This window comes from Episyrphus balteatus, chromosome 3 (assembly GCF_945859705.1).
Source record: "Episyrphus balteatus chromosome 3, idEpiBalt1.1, whole genome shotgun sequence".
Lineage (NCBI taxonomy): Eukaryota > Metazoa > Arthropoda > Insecta > Diptera > Syrphidae > Episyrphus > Episyrphus balteatus.
In genome coordinates, this window is record NC_079136.1 from 57,999,054 (window position 1) to 58,012,369 (window position 13,316).

General features: G+C 28.0%; 1 protein-coding gene across 5 annotated transcripts in view; it reads right to left on the reverse strand.

Moving 5' to 3' along the window:
- LOC129915264 (homeotic protein antennapedia) overlaps positions 1-13,316 on the reverse strand; it is a 270,307-nt gene that overhangs the window by 94,845 nt on the left and 162,146 nt on the right. The window contains exon 1 of one of the 5 annotated variants that reach the window (XM_055994749.1): positions 11,564-11,726. The exons of 1 other annotated variant lie outside the window; for it this stretch is intronic. The gene's annotated coding sequence lies outside the window, so the exon portion shown is untranslated. Of the gene's footprint in view, positions 1-11,563; positions 11,727-13,316 lie in introns of those variants that run through there. 3 more of the 5 variants (XM_055994754.1, XM_055994753.1, XM_055994755.1) reach the window with 3 other exon arrangements.

Below are 13,316 nucleotides of genomic sequence, written 5' to 3' on the forward strand. Positions count from 1 at the left end.
GTGCATATGTATGTTCTGTTCATCTGTGCCGTCATAACTTCTAAACTGATTATAGTAATTGAACAAATGAAGTATCCTTAGAAGAGTCTTATTCGTCCGCTGGCAATAAGCAAAAGACGTGAATTATTTTTCTTTAATTTACAGTAGAATAAAATAAAAAAAAGTTTAAAAAAAAAAATTAAAAACAGACAATATACCTATTCTCATTTAATTACCGAAGTCAATTTGGTCAAAAGCTTAAGTAAACCTGTCTGTTTTGTTTAAATACAAGCAGAAATATTCATTGATTGGTATCTAAAAAATATTGATATTTCTTATATGCAAGTAGATTGATTTCTTTGAAGATTTTTGCATATGCACTAACTTACCTATCAAATTTATCGGGCTCGTTGGCGGTTGTTAAAAGTTATTGTTTTTCCTAACCCAGAGTGCATTTGTAATAAAAATTACACAAAATATTATTAAAAAAAATCAATTTCCCTTATTGGAATTTAGAAAAAATATGTTAAGACATTAATTCCGCTGGAATTTAAACATTGATATCGACTATATTTCTTTCAGGAAGTTAATTAATAAAATCCTTAACCTATGTTAACATTTAATCTAACCTAACAAATCAATTTGTATATGTGCTCTATGAACCATAAAATAAAGTATCACTTCAACTATACACCACAATGTGATTATTATTTAAAATAAATTTAACAACTCGTGTTTGACACTCACTGGTATTTCAATTCTAAAAACAATGAAATCGTGATTTTAATCAAATACAAATAACCTCTCTAACAATATAGAATAGATAATATAGATATACAAACAAAAAAGTCATTTTCAAATGTCACTAAGCTAATTGTCTACTCATTATAAGCTCATGAACAGATTTTTACTACACCTATATAACAACTTTACTATAAAGTTTTAAAGAAAAAAAAAAAATCAATTAAATTGAATGCCAATTAGAAATAAGTGACAGCTTCATGCACGACCGACGTTACCAATGTCTTTATTTTGCACTCTTATAGTGCCGGACTTATATGATAAATATCTTTTACCTTTTTAAGAATTTAATTTACTCAATTGGTAATTTTAATTAAAATTTAATTTCTTTTCGCTTATTAGTATAACGAATGAATGGATGAAAAAGTGTGGAAATGTAGTAGATTGCCAAAAAAAAAAGTTTCGACAAGAAATTTAACCTGATTAAGATAAAAACGATTCAAAAGAAAAAAATAAAAAAGGAAGAAATGAAATGCATCAGTAACTCATAAATCAATTTCCAATCATATTTGATGACACCCTCTTAGTATCTCTTCTTATTTTTTCTTCTTTTTTGAGATACGTTTACACAGATACCTACTTTCGTTTAATATTTTCTTTTTTTTTTTTTGTTAGTTTGTTTCAGAGACGTGGAGATGAGCACAAATGAAGGACTAACCCCTAAGGATTATCCACAAAAAAAAAAGATAGAAAAGATAGATACGTTCACCATCATATATGATCTCGATATTTTTGGCAATTTTTTTTTTTTTTTTTTTGTTAGTCTTGTCTTGGCCTAAAGGCTATATCGATTTAAGGTTTTAGCTTTTTACATCAGAGAAGTGAACACAAGAAAAAAAAAACTAACAATCGATATCAAATCAGAACTTAAGGTGAACATAATATTTTCTAAGAAATATTTATACAAAAAAAAAAAAACCATCTTAGCAGACCTTAGCCAAAAGAACTTTTACCTACAAAAATCAATATATGAGAACCTTGAGCGATGATAAAAAAAAGGTCGAAATTTTGTCTAAATTGTCAGTGTTTTGCTAGTCCTTGCCAATATACAATACTCGCTGTATAGCGACGGCCACCGCCGCCAAAAAACAAAAAATTCATTCCATACCTACCTTACCACAGAAAAGGTGTGCTTTAACCTTCCCCATGGTTTCTTGGTATCGCGGTCATAAATCTTTACCGAAAAAAGGAATTCCTTATTGCGAAATTTTTGTTGTATTGTTCCTTTTTGGAAAGGAACTCCCCCTGTGTGTGTTGGTTTTGTTTTTTATTTAAGTTTTTTTTTTATTGGTCGTTAAAGTCTGTTGCATGTTACATCTTCAAAGGGCTTCCTTTTTTTAGTTTTTTTTTTAAGGATAACAAAAAAGATATAGAAATTAGCAAAGGACACTGACGCAGAAAGGTATACCAAAAAATGCATCCCGGAAATAACCAAAAGGATATCTAAATGCCAAATGTATAAAAAGATATCCCAGCCTTTTTTGAATGGATAAAAATCAACTTTTCTTTAAAAGGATAACAAGATGTCAATTTGTAGTACCTTGAATTCTTCAATTCGTGCGAAATATCTTCCCTAACCTTACCTACCAATAAGATTTATATGAATGTAGGTAGAGAGAAGTGGTCTTGTAAAATTTGTATCTGAAAACGATTAACCACTGATTATTGTTTTTTTTTTCTTTTTCTTTTTTTATGTTCAACATGATGCGGTTGATTTGCTATAAGATTTATTAACTTATTGCATCAAGAATTGATTTCTATTGTAAATATTGTTTAATAAGATTGGATATTGCTTGTAAGTGCTCATGCTTAACAACAATACACCGCCGCCGAGGGAAGAACAATTTAATGAGAAAATCTCAGTTGAAAGCAATAAATTTTGCCAGCTATCTTTAACTTTAGCGCCATCCACAAATAACTGTTATAGATGTATTAAATATACAGAGATACGATATACCTATAATACCTAACCTACAAGTTATAACCATTTAACCATAACCACGTGGGGACTTTTATTTTCAATATCATGTCAACTTATAGTAATAGGAATGAATATTGAGGCCAATATAATTATATGCAGATCAAGTTTTTCTTACTACCTATAGTGGGGGTATTTATAGAGAATTCTCGCTAATTTTTTTTCATTTTCTACAAGTTTTTTTTTTTTTTTCAGTGAACAATTTTTTATAATTTATTGACTTGAATATAGGTTTCGAAGTTCAATTATGTGTGATGTTGGCTTCACTTTGAAGTTCACTTTTAAGATTAATGACGGGTAAAACTATTAATAAATTATATATCTCTCTTATTTTATCATAGTCTATTTAATAGACCCGAGCTCCAGAGCAAAAATAGAACAAATTCGTTCAAGACTTTTTATTGGCGATTATGGTTCCTTGGCATACAAGAATACTCCAGCCAAAAGTGCTACTAAATCCATTGGTGCATTTCTGAGAAAACGGCAACACTGGTCGGTTTTCAGTTTTTTTGATTTAACTCGAAAACCAAGCCTGACTTTGAAATTGTTCAAAGACACTTTTCATAGCAAATTAAATTTTCTGTCAAGTTAAGATGGTTAAAAAATTTTAAAAATTATTTTTGACTAAAATTCTAACCTAAAATCAAAGAAAAAAAAGTTAAAAAATTGACAATTTTATTTTTTTTTACTAAATCAAGGGGCATTTTGTGTCTGTAGCCGGGACGTCCAAACTTTGTACTAATGAAATAAAGTAGAGGTAAAATCCTTTGATAATACGTAATTTTTAATTTTTTTTGTCAAGAAACAACTTAAATGTACCTATTCAAAAACTAGCACTTTTTCTAAATTTTTGACTTTTTTAGTGAAAAGCAAGTTTTTAAAACTCGATAAAATCCTATTAATTGGTAACTTTTAGACTTTTAAAGTAAACATACTTCGAGGGATTGATTTAATATAAACTAAATATGACAAACAAAAAAATTTATTTGCATCCTTATGGCCTTTTGTGCAATTTTGTGTATGTGCATTTTTATAAATACGGGTCGAATGGATGGACGGAGAGCCATTAGCTTTGGTCTATTGCATAGAAGAACATTTAATACCAACTCATTTACTGTTTTCAATGGCCTGAAAAACAATTCTTGTAAAATCCGCGACCAACGAAAAGTTTCTCTTGAAAAACGAAAAAAATACTGTAATGAGTTTGAAACAAAATAGCTCAGGCAAATTAGTAAATCAAATTGCACTTTTCGCGGGACAAATTTTTTTCATGGAACGTGTTTAGGTGAATGTCCTTATCGTAAAAGTGAATTTTTTGGGATGATAAGATATCGGGAACAGCCGCCATCTTGGAAAAGAGGTTGGTGCCGTTTTTATTTTATAACTCCATTTTTACTCATTTAAACCAAAAATGTCCGAGGATAGACTTATTCACAATTAAATTATCTAAAAAATGATATACAAATGAATTCCGTGAGTTAGTTAAATTCAATTTTATAGTCGGTCAAAGTCCAAATTCTTCTCGCAAGGTTAAGACAATATGATATTTTTTCAAATATCTGAAGAACTTTTGATTTGTTTGGGATTTTCTTCAAGAATGAATTATAGCACTTTTGATTATCTATAAAATGAGCCCTTTATCTAAACTGTAACCAACATAATGTATAAGCCATCTAACGTCGAAGTTCACATTCTACTAGTCAAAAGTGAGAAAATAACAAGTTTTCTTCTATTAGACCGAGCAAATTTTTGAAGTGGAGGTATAACCAAAATATAAGTAAACAGTTTTTTAACTATATTCGTCTAAATATTGAATTCAAAGTTTGAAATCTTTAATGTTAACCTTTATATGGTTTTCGAGGTTTTAAATGAAGTGAATTTTCCAATTAACGTGAATAAGCTAAAGTGACACTATTTAAGATTCTAAATATAAGAACTGATGCCCTGTCATTTTTCCAAAACATGAACACCTCAATCTCAGCATTACGATAAGTATAACTCAAGATATGAGGTGTGTAAGCTGTTATGTTTTCGAGACTATTGTTTCTTGTTTCTTGCTGTCGCGAAGAGCTTAGGGTTCTTGGTATGCAGCATAATGTAAGACTCTGCTGGGTTCCCGGCCACAGTGATGTGTTCGGCAACGAAAAAGCGGATGAGCTTGCAAGGGAGGGCTCAGTTCTTGATCCCTCTCTCATAGACCATAACATCAGAATCCCACAATGTGAAATAAAACGAAATATTGTCAACAATATTTCACAAAAAACAAATGAAAGATGGAACCTCCTAGAATCCTGCGGTCACACCAGGAAACTATGGCCGAACTTCGACGAGAAAAAATCAAACAAGATCTTACTACTTAGTAAACCTTCCTTAAGATCCCTTATAGGCATCTTAACGGGACATAACCTACTAGGATACCACAAAAAGAAAATGGGGCTTAGTACGGATGATCTATGCAGAGGCTGCGGCAATGAGGACGAACAGGAAAACACTGTTCACTTCCTCTGTCACTGCCCAGCACTCTGTCGCACTAGGAAAAAATTCTTAGGAAACTACTTCTTTAATGAATTAGAAGAACTTTCGGAACTTTCAGGCAATAGCCTACTGAACTTTGTAAAGTCCTCCAAATGGCTCGAACAACCATAGCATTCATAGGTTATCACTTTTTCATGAAGTTACAATACTTCAGGGTATCACAAGGGATCTACATTGATCTAAGTGTGACGGTAACAAGATCAACTGTCAGCCCATTTAACCTAACCTAACCTATTTAAAATTCTAAATATAAGAACTGATACCCTGTCATTTTTCCTAAACATGAACACCTCAATCTCAGCATTACGATAAGTATAACTCAAGATATGAGGTGTGTAAGCTGTTATGTTTTCGAGACTATTGTGTTTAATTTTTGATTGTTTATTTGAACTATTGAAATCCCAAATAAGTTCAGTTAAAAAATCGTATATCATGACCTCGACGTTTGGTTGCTTCTACAATGTGATGGTTACAAAAACAATAAAGGGTTCATTTCATAGATAATTAAAAGTGCTATAATTCATTCTTGAAGAAAATCCCAAACAAATCAAAAGTTCTTCAGATATTTGAAAAAATGTCATATTGTCTTAACCGAGCGAGAAGAACCCGGACTTTGACCGACTATAAAATTGAATTTAACTAACTCACGGAATTCATTTGTATATCATTTTTTAGATAATTTAATTGATAATAAGTTTATCCTCGGACATTTTTGGTTTAAATGAGTAAAAATGGAGTTATAAAATAAAAACGGCACCGACCTCTTTTCCAAGATGGCGGCTGTTCCCGATATCTTATCATCCCAAAAAATTCATTCAGGACATTCACCTAAACACGTTCCATGAAAAAAATTTGTCCCGCGAAAAGTGCAATTTGATTTACTAATTTGCCTGAGCTATTTTGTTTCAAACTCATTACAGTATTTTTTTCGTTTTTCAAGAGAAACTTTTCGTTGGTCGCGGATTTTACAAGAATTGTTTTTCAGGCCATTGAAAACAGTAAATGAGTTGGTATTAAATGTTCTTCTATGCAATAGACCAAAGCTAATGGCTCTCCGTCCATCCATTCGACCCGTATTTATAAAAATGCACATACACAAAATTGCACAAAAGGCCATAAGGATGCAAATAAATTTTTTTGTTTGTCATATTTAGTTTATATTAAATCAATCCCTCGAAGTATGTTTACTTTAAAAGTCTAAAAGTTACCAATTAATAGGATTTTATCGAGTTTTAAAAACTTGCTTTTCACTAAAAAAGTCAAAAATTTAGAAAAAGTGCTAGTTTTTGAATAGGTACATTTAAGTTGTTTCTTGACAAAAAAAATTAAAAATTGCATATTATCAAAGGATTTTACCTCTACTTTATTTCATTAGTACAAAGTTTGGACGTCTCGGCTACATACACAAAATGCCCCTTGATTTAGTAAAAAAAAATAAAATTGTCAATTTTTTAACTTTTTTTTCTTTGATTTTAGGTTAGAATTTTAGTCAAAAATAATTTTTAAAATTTTTTAACCATCTTAACTTGACAGAAAATTTAATTTGCTATGAAAAGTGTCTTTGAACAATTTCAAAGTCAGGCTTGGTTTTCGAGTTAAATCAAAAAAACTGAAAACCGACCAGTGTTGCCGTTTTCTCAGAAATGCACCAATGGATTTAGTAGCACTTTTGGCTGGAGTATTCTTGTATGCCAAGGAATCATAATCAGCAATAAAAACTCTTGAACGAATTTGTTCCATCCAAAAGGGTCTATTCAATAGACTATCATGTCTCATGGGAGCAATTATATAGAAATGTTTTGAAAATGTTTCCTTCCTATATTTGATAGGTATGGAAATTATTTAAATAGTTATAGTTAGAGAAATTTTTTAAAATATTTTTAAATGTTTTTGAAAAACATAATAAACATTAAGAAAAAAATGTGAATCTATTTTAATATAAATTAATGGGTTTTTTTTGTGAATGATATTTTGGCACAATGAAGATATCAAAAATAAAAGAGTTTTTTTTTATCGAAACCACATTTTATATCTCATTATCTTGTTAGAGAAATTTGATTAATGTTAAATTTAAATAAAATTGACTTTTTTCTATTAAAAGCGTAAGTGGATTTTTTGCATAAGAATTTTTATAATTTCAAGTGATTTATTTTTGATCTCAAACATAAACAAACTATCTATTTTGTGAAGTGTCAATTTTAATATTGACAAACATTTTTTTTTATAATTTTAGAAATTGTTGAAGCTCAGATAATTTTAGATCTTTCTTAATAGTAGAGTAACTAAAGCTCAAAAATTGGCAATATTAGGGAACCCGGCCCAAAAGCTTAGATTTTGATGATCTTTTTTTTTCAAAAGTCGGTCATTAAAAATACTTTAAAGTCTATAGATTAAAAATTGCCGGTATTGCCGTTTTGATTTTTTAAATTTAATGGAAGATTTTTGTGAACAAAAAAATTTTCTTAAATTTCATAAATTAATTGATGCCAAAAGATTGTCTAGGAAATTCAAGGAAAAAAAATATATGGGAGTGAGTGACAATCTTCCATCGTTCAAGCGATAGATGCATTTTTCTTATTAATTGACTTCGAACACAAAAAAAATATATTTGAACACAACGGCAACACCTACAATATTTAAATATACATTTTTAAAAAGCTAGAAGCGTAGTCATATTTTTAAAATTAAAATTAAGTTAATTGAATTAAGGGCTTTTGAAAGAATGGTAACTGAACTCAGATTTGTACTTACTTTTTTTTTAAAGTTCAATATCTAAACATAAAATTATTTTTTATTCATTTAATAACCCTGAATGTTGAAAGTTAAATAGCAAAAATTTAAAGTTGTTATTTACCAAAGTCTTTGAGAAAATTAATTATTTCAATGCAAAATTTAGTTTTTATCAAAAAAAAAAAAAACCATTGAAATTGAAGTATTTAAATTTTTTTTTTTTTCTAAAAGTGTGATATATTAACTTTTCTGCTTCGGAATTCAACTGATAATATTTATGGCCAAACATTTTTTTGAAATAAATTCATATTTTATTAGAAAAAAATTGGAAAAAAGTCACTTTAAATTTTTTTTAATAACATTTTTTTTTTTATTTTAGGTGTTGCCGTTGTTTTCGAAATATTTTTTTTGTGTTCGAGGTCAGAATGTTAGAAAATTGCATATATCGCTTAAACGATAGAAGATTGTCCCTTACTCCCTTATATTTTTTTCCCTTAAATTACCTAGGCAATCATTTGTTTCATGAAATCTAAGCAAAAAAAAAATGGTTTTGTTCTTAAAAAACAATACGGCAACATCAGCAATTTTTAATTTATAGACTTTAAAGTATTTTTAATTACCTACGTTTGAAAAAAAAAACGTCAAAATCGGAGCTGTTCGGCCGGTTTCCCTAATAATTTGCTTTAGTTACTCCACTATAATCTAATATCTAATTTTAAAAAATTTTGTAAACATAATGAACGTGGCGGGAATAACGTTAACTATGCAAAAATGATCTTGCTGGAAGATTGCGCTTGAATATAAAGCTTGGACGGATATGACAAATGATAATAAAAAAAAATTAAAATTAAGGTGCTTTTACGTAAATCATTTATTTTTCAAATAAATCTTCTGAAGATGAAGATTGACTGTAAGAACACTATCTACTTCTGAAAGAAAATTACAAATGTCTTGAAATTGGCTATCAATAGATTTTAGAAATGATTTAAGTATTTTTAACAATATTTCAAAGTCAGATTTGCTTAAAGCCAACTTAATTATTAAAAAAATAATAGTTAAAATCAATTTAATGTTCAAAATTATATCCAATAAGCACAAATGTTTTTTTAAGAAAACTGACGGAAAGGTATTAGACTTTTTTTCTTTATTTTTTTTTTTTAACTGAGACTTTTATAATGATCAGGTAAATTAACAATGGCGATTGATTGACATCATTAAATATGCATTAATACTAGTTTTAAAAGATAAATTGGTTTAGGATCTATATCATATATTTAAATATTGCTACTGTTCATTTGTACACATTTCAATCAAATTCTCAATCATTAAATGAAAAGAATCAAAAATATTCAAAAAAAGGCGTTGAAAAATATTTTATTATGTGTGTGGTTTTGTTTTTATTCTTTTTTTTTATTAAGGTGATTCATTTTATCTTGATTCAACAACAAAACTTTATTTATTTAAAAAAAATTTTTGATTGTTCTTTCAGATGAAACACATTCAACAAAACCGTCTTTTGTTTAATGTTTTATAATATTTCATTTCTCTATTTTCTTTGTATTATATTTTCTCACATTAAAGTTTTATAGGGCAAAACCATTCCACTTTTTTTCCACAATGCTGCATTGTATTTTTTTTAAATATTTTATAATATCTTGGAAGTCAGATTAAAAAAAAAGATTTTTATCTCACAGCTAGAGGGCATCTTTTTAATTTGTAGTCTATAGTTTTATGTAGATTAAAGATTTTTTTTGGGTAAAAATTACATCAATAAATCAACAAAAACAATTACAAGTATGTATGAAATGAATGGTTTTTTGCAAATATCCAGCGGTTATTTCTTGGCTTTACCAAGTAATAGTTCCGTGGAAATATACAAAACAATTTTGCATTAGAAACACGAATTAACAATTAAAGCATTTAAATAATTCATATGTACCTACATAGATTGCGTTATTATTTTAAAACCCGTCAATATTTCATTGTAAAAATATCTATGTACCTACTAGATTAAAGGAATTGATCAAAATTTCTGCTTATTTTAGGACTTATCAATGTTTGCTTTTTGTAAGAATTTACTTTAATTTTTTTTCTAGAGTTTATATAACAATTTTTCGGGTTGGGGTCAAAATTCTGCGGGGGTCAAAATTCTGCTTTCAAAATTCTGCTTTACAAAATTCTGCTTTCAAAATTCTGCTTTTCAAAATTCTGTTTTTCAAAATTCTGCAAAAAATTAAAAAAGGGTTTCCAAACCCTTTTTTAATTTGCTGCAAAATTCTGTAAAATCATCTTCTTGATAAATTGTCTGCTTATTTGATTACTTACCTACATAATTTGTCATTCTTTGAATGCATATTAATTTTTGTTTTATAAATGAATAAATTTGAAAATATTAAGAAAAGGTTTTTAATACTAAACTTTTAAGAAAATAATTCAAATTTTTTTTAATTTATCAAATAAAGATGAATATTCAAAAATTTGAATAAGAAAAAGAAAATTTTGTATCAAACAACATCGGCTCCAATAAGTTATAGATTTTATTTGAAAGAAAGTCAGTCTATCCATTTTAAAAAATATTTCCGACACTTAAACAAAAAAAATTAGGAAAGTACCAATGTTGAATTACATTAATGAGGTGTATTTTTGTTTAGTCAGCGCATATGCTATAAAAAAAAAAAAAACAGAATTGGCAGAATTTTTTTGTTCAAGTATAATTCTGGCAGAATTTTGAAAAGCAGAATTTTAAAAAGCAGAATTTTGAAAAGCAGAATAGAAAAAAAGCAGAATTTTGAAAAACAGAATTTTCGTTAAAAAAGCAGAATTTTGAAAAGCAGAATTTTGAAGCCAGAATTTTGACCCGATCCCCAATTTTTCCCCAGTCAAAGTACTAAATTTTTGTACGTACATGGGCGTACGTAGTTTTTGTCAGCAAAATTACATATATATTGGTTACTTGGAAAAACAAATTAGTCAAAAGAAATTTTAATCGTCTAATTCTTAAAAAAAAAAAAACACAAATTGAAGCTTTGAGAATGAGAGGTTAAGTGGATAAAGATTTCAAACGAAATCTTGTATTTTGGTCTGTTAGCTATTCCTCTAGCGTTATAAGTTTAGAAATTACCTAGCTTTAGACTATTTTTCAAAATTTCTTTCATATTCATTCAAAAAGTTATATAAGAAAAACTTTAAACGACGATTGCTTGAAATTAGTAATTTGTCACTAAACAGCTTCTCATTTTCAGCTATCAGATATACCTATTTAAGTTATTTCAAAATAAGTAAGAATTACATTTCAGTTTGATTGGAAAAGGGAAGAAAAGACGAAAGAAAATTATACCTATAGTAAATATATCTACATAAGTCACAAAAACTCATTCACTCAACCACAAAGGAGCCTGTTAACTGCTATTAATTTTGCCGTGATACAAAATTCCTATAACGTATTATTACGAAAAAAGTTAGAGCGAAAACTTTCATTAAAAAAAAATGAAAAAAGTATTCAACAAAAATATTTTTAAAAATCCACAAAATGTTACATACCTGTTATATAAAAATGTACAATTGAATTTATTAAGCTGCCTCACTATCTAAATGAATTTATTTTATAAGTCGACTCTATAAGCTTAAAATTATGTATTATTATTTATAATTAATTTTATATCACATGTATAAGATTTTTTTCCTTTTAATTTTAAATTTATATGCAAAAAATCACAATTTTTTAAATTTATATTAAAAAAATATATATATTAAAATTATATTTATGGAATTATTATTTTGTATTTCACTGATTATAATTTAATTTTTCTTCTTTCAATCTTATGCTATATTTGACTGAATAATGCACAATAATTATAATGATTGATATTATGATGATAAATTTTATTTTGATTAAAAAAACTTTTTATATTTAAATTTATTAAATCACTACTTAGCGAACGATATAGCAAAATAATTATCATAAATGAAAAGTTTACACGAAAACGTAAATAATTGCGACGACGATGTGTTTTCTTTTTTCTACCCATAAACAGACGCTCGTTGTTAATTAATATTTGCATCGATACAATAATAAGTTTAATCACTTTTATTAAGAGATTTTTTTTTTTTTATATTTTCTTTTAATTGATATTTTTATAAATTTTTTGTGTTTTGATTTTGGTTGTTTAAATTTTTTGATTGCCGAATTTGTTGTTTATTTTTTTTTTTTTTGTATTTTTTAACCGCACTTTCTTATCACTTCAATTCGAGACAGTGTATTGTGTGGTGTTATCAAAAAATGACATTTTTCACAGTTCATTGAGGGACACACACAAAAATCACCAAAAACAAAAAAACCACACTCGAAAGATACGAAGGGTAGATTAATTTTTTTTTTTTCTTAAAAAAAAAATATTTTACTTTGGTAAAATTGCCGAAATTAATTTACAAAAAAAACATTCTAAGCTACAAGTTGTCGCTGCTATTCTCTCTTTGGAATCACTTTTTGAATCAGTTTAATTCCTATGGACACCACACTGCCTCAGCTCAGAGCTCTATGGTAATTAATTGTATCTTGTTAGATTGTCCCACATGATTAACACTATGGGGCGCTATATTCTACTTTATAATACAACAACCTGTTCTCCCCTATCACACGAAAATTATCACCCATAGAATTAAGTATCTACATCCCGTAAATCATAGCTCCAGTTTTGTTGTGAGAGACACTGTCATTATGCAAAAAAAAAAAAACAAAAGCTCATTACAACCTTAAATGTTGGTATAATATCACAAAAGATACTTTAATATAGACCAACTTGTTAAAAAATTCATAGCTCACGCGAATGTTTAGAATCAAAAATCTAAAACAAGAAAAAATAAATTTCGCGTAAATATTTTCGAAGCCAAGAAAATAAGACGACACGAGAATGAAAAACCCAACGTTGAAAAAAGGCGGGCGGCTAAATTGGCCAGTATGTCTTATTAAACCGAATGTCATGCAAACACTAAACTTAGTTTATGTTGATACGAAAAAATATACAACAACCCAATTCGCACACACAAAAATAAAAATGTTTACACTTTTCTAGCTCTGTTCCAGACATCAACTACGACGACGATGAGTCCGCAGTATCTATGACTATTAGAAAGATACAAATAAAAAAATACACACTCTAACAGCTTTTTGAACAGAGTTATAAGAGCTCGAAAGTCGTATTAGATTGTATATTATAGATGTGAGTATAAAGACGAACAACGACAAAGATACATCGACACAAACAACGTCTATTTTGCACGTTCATTCAAAAAC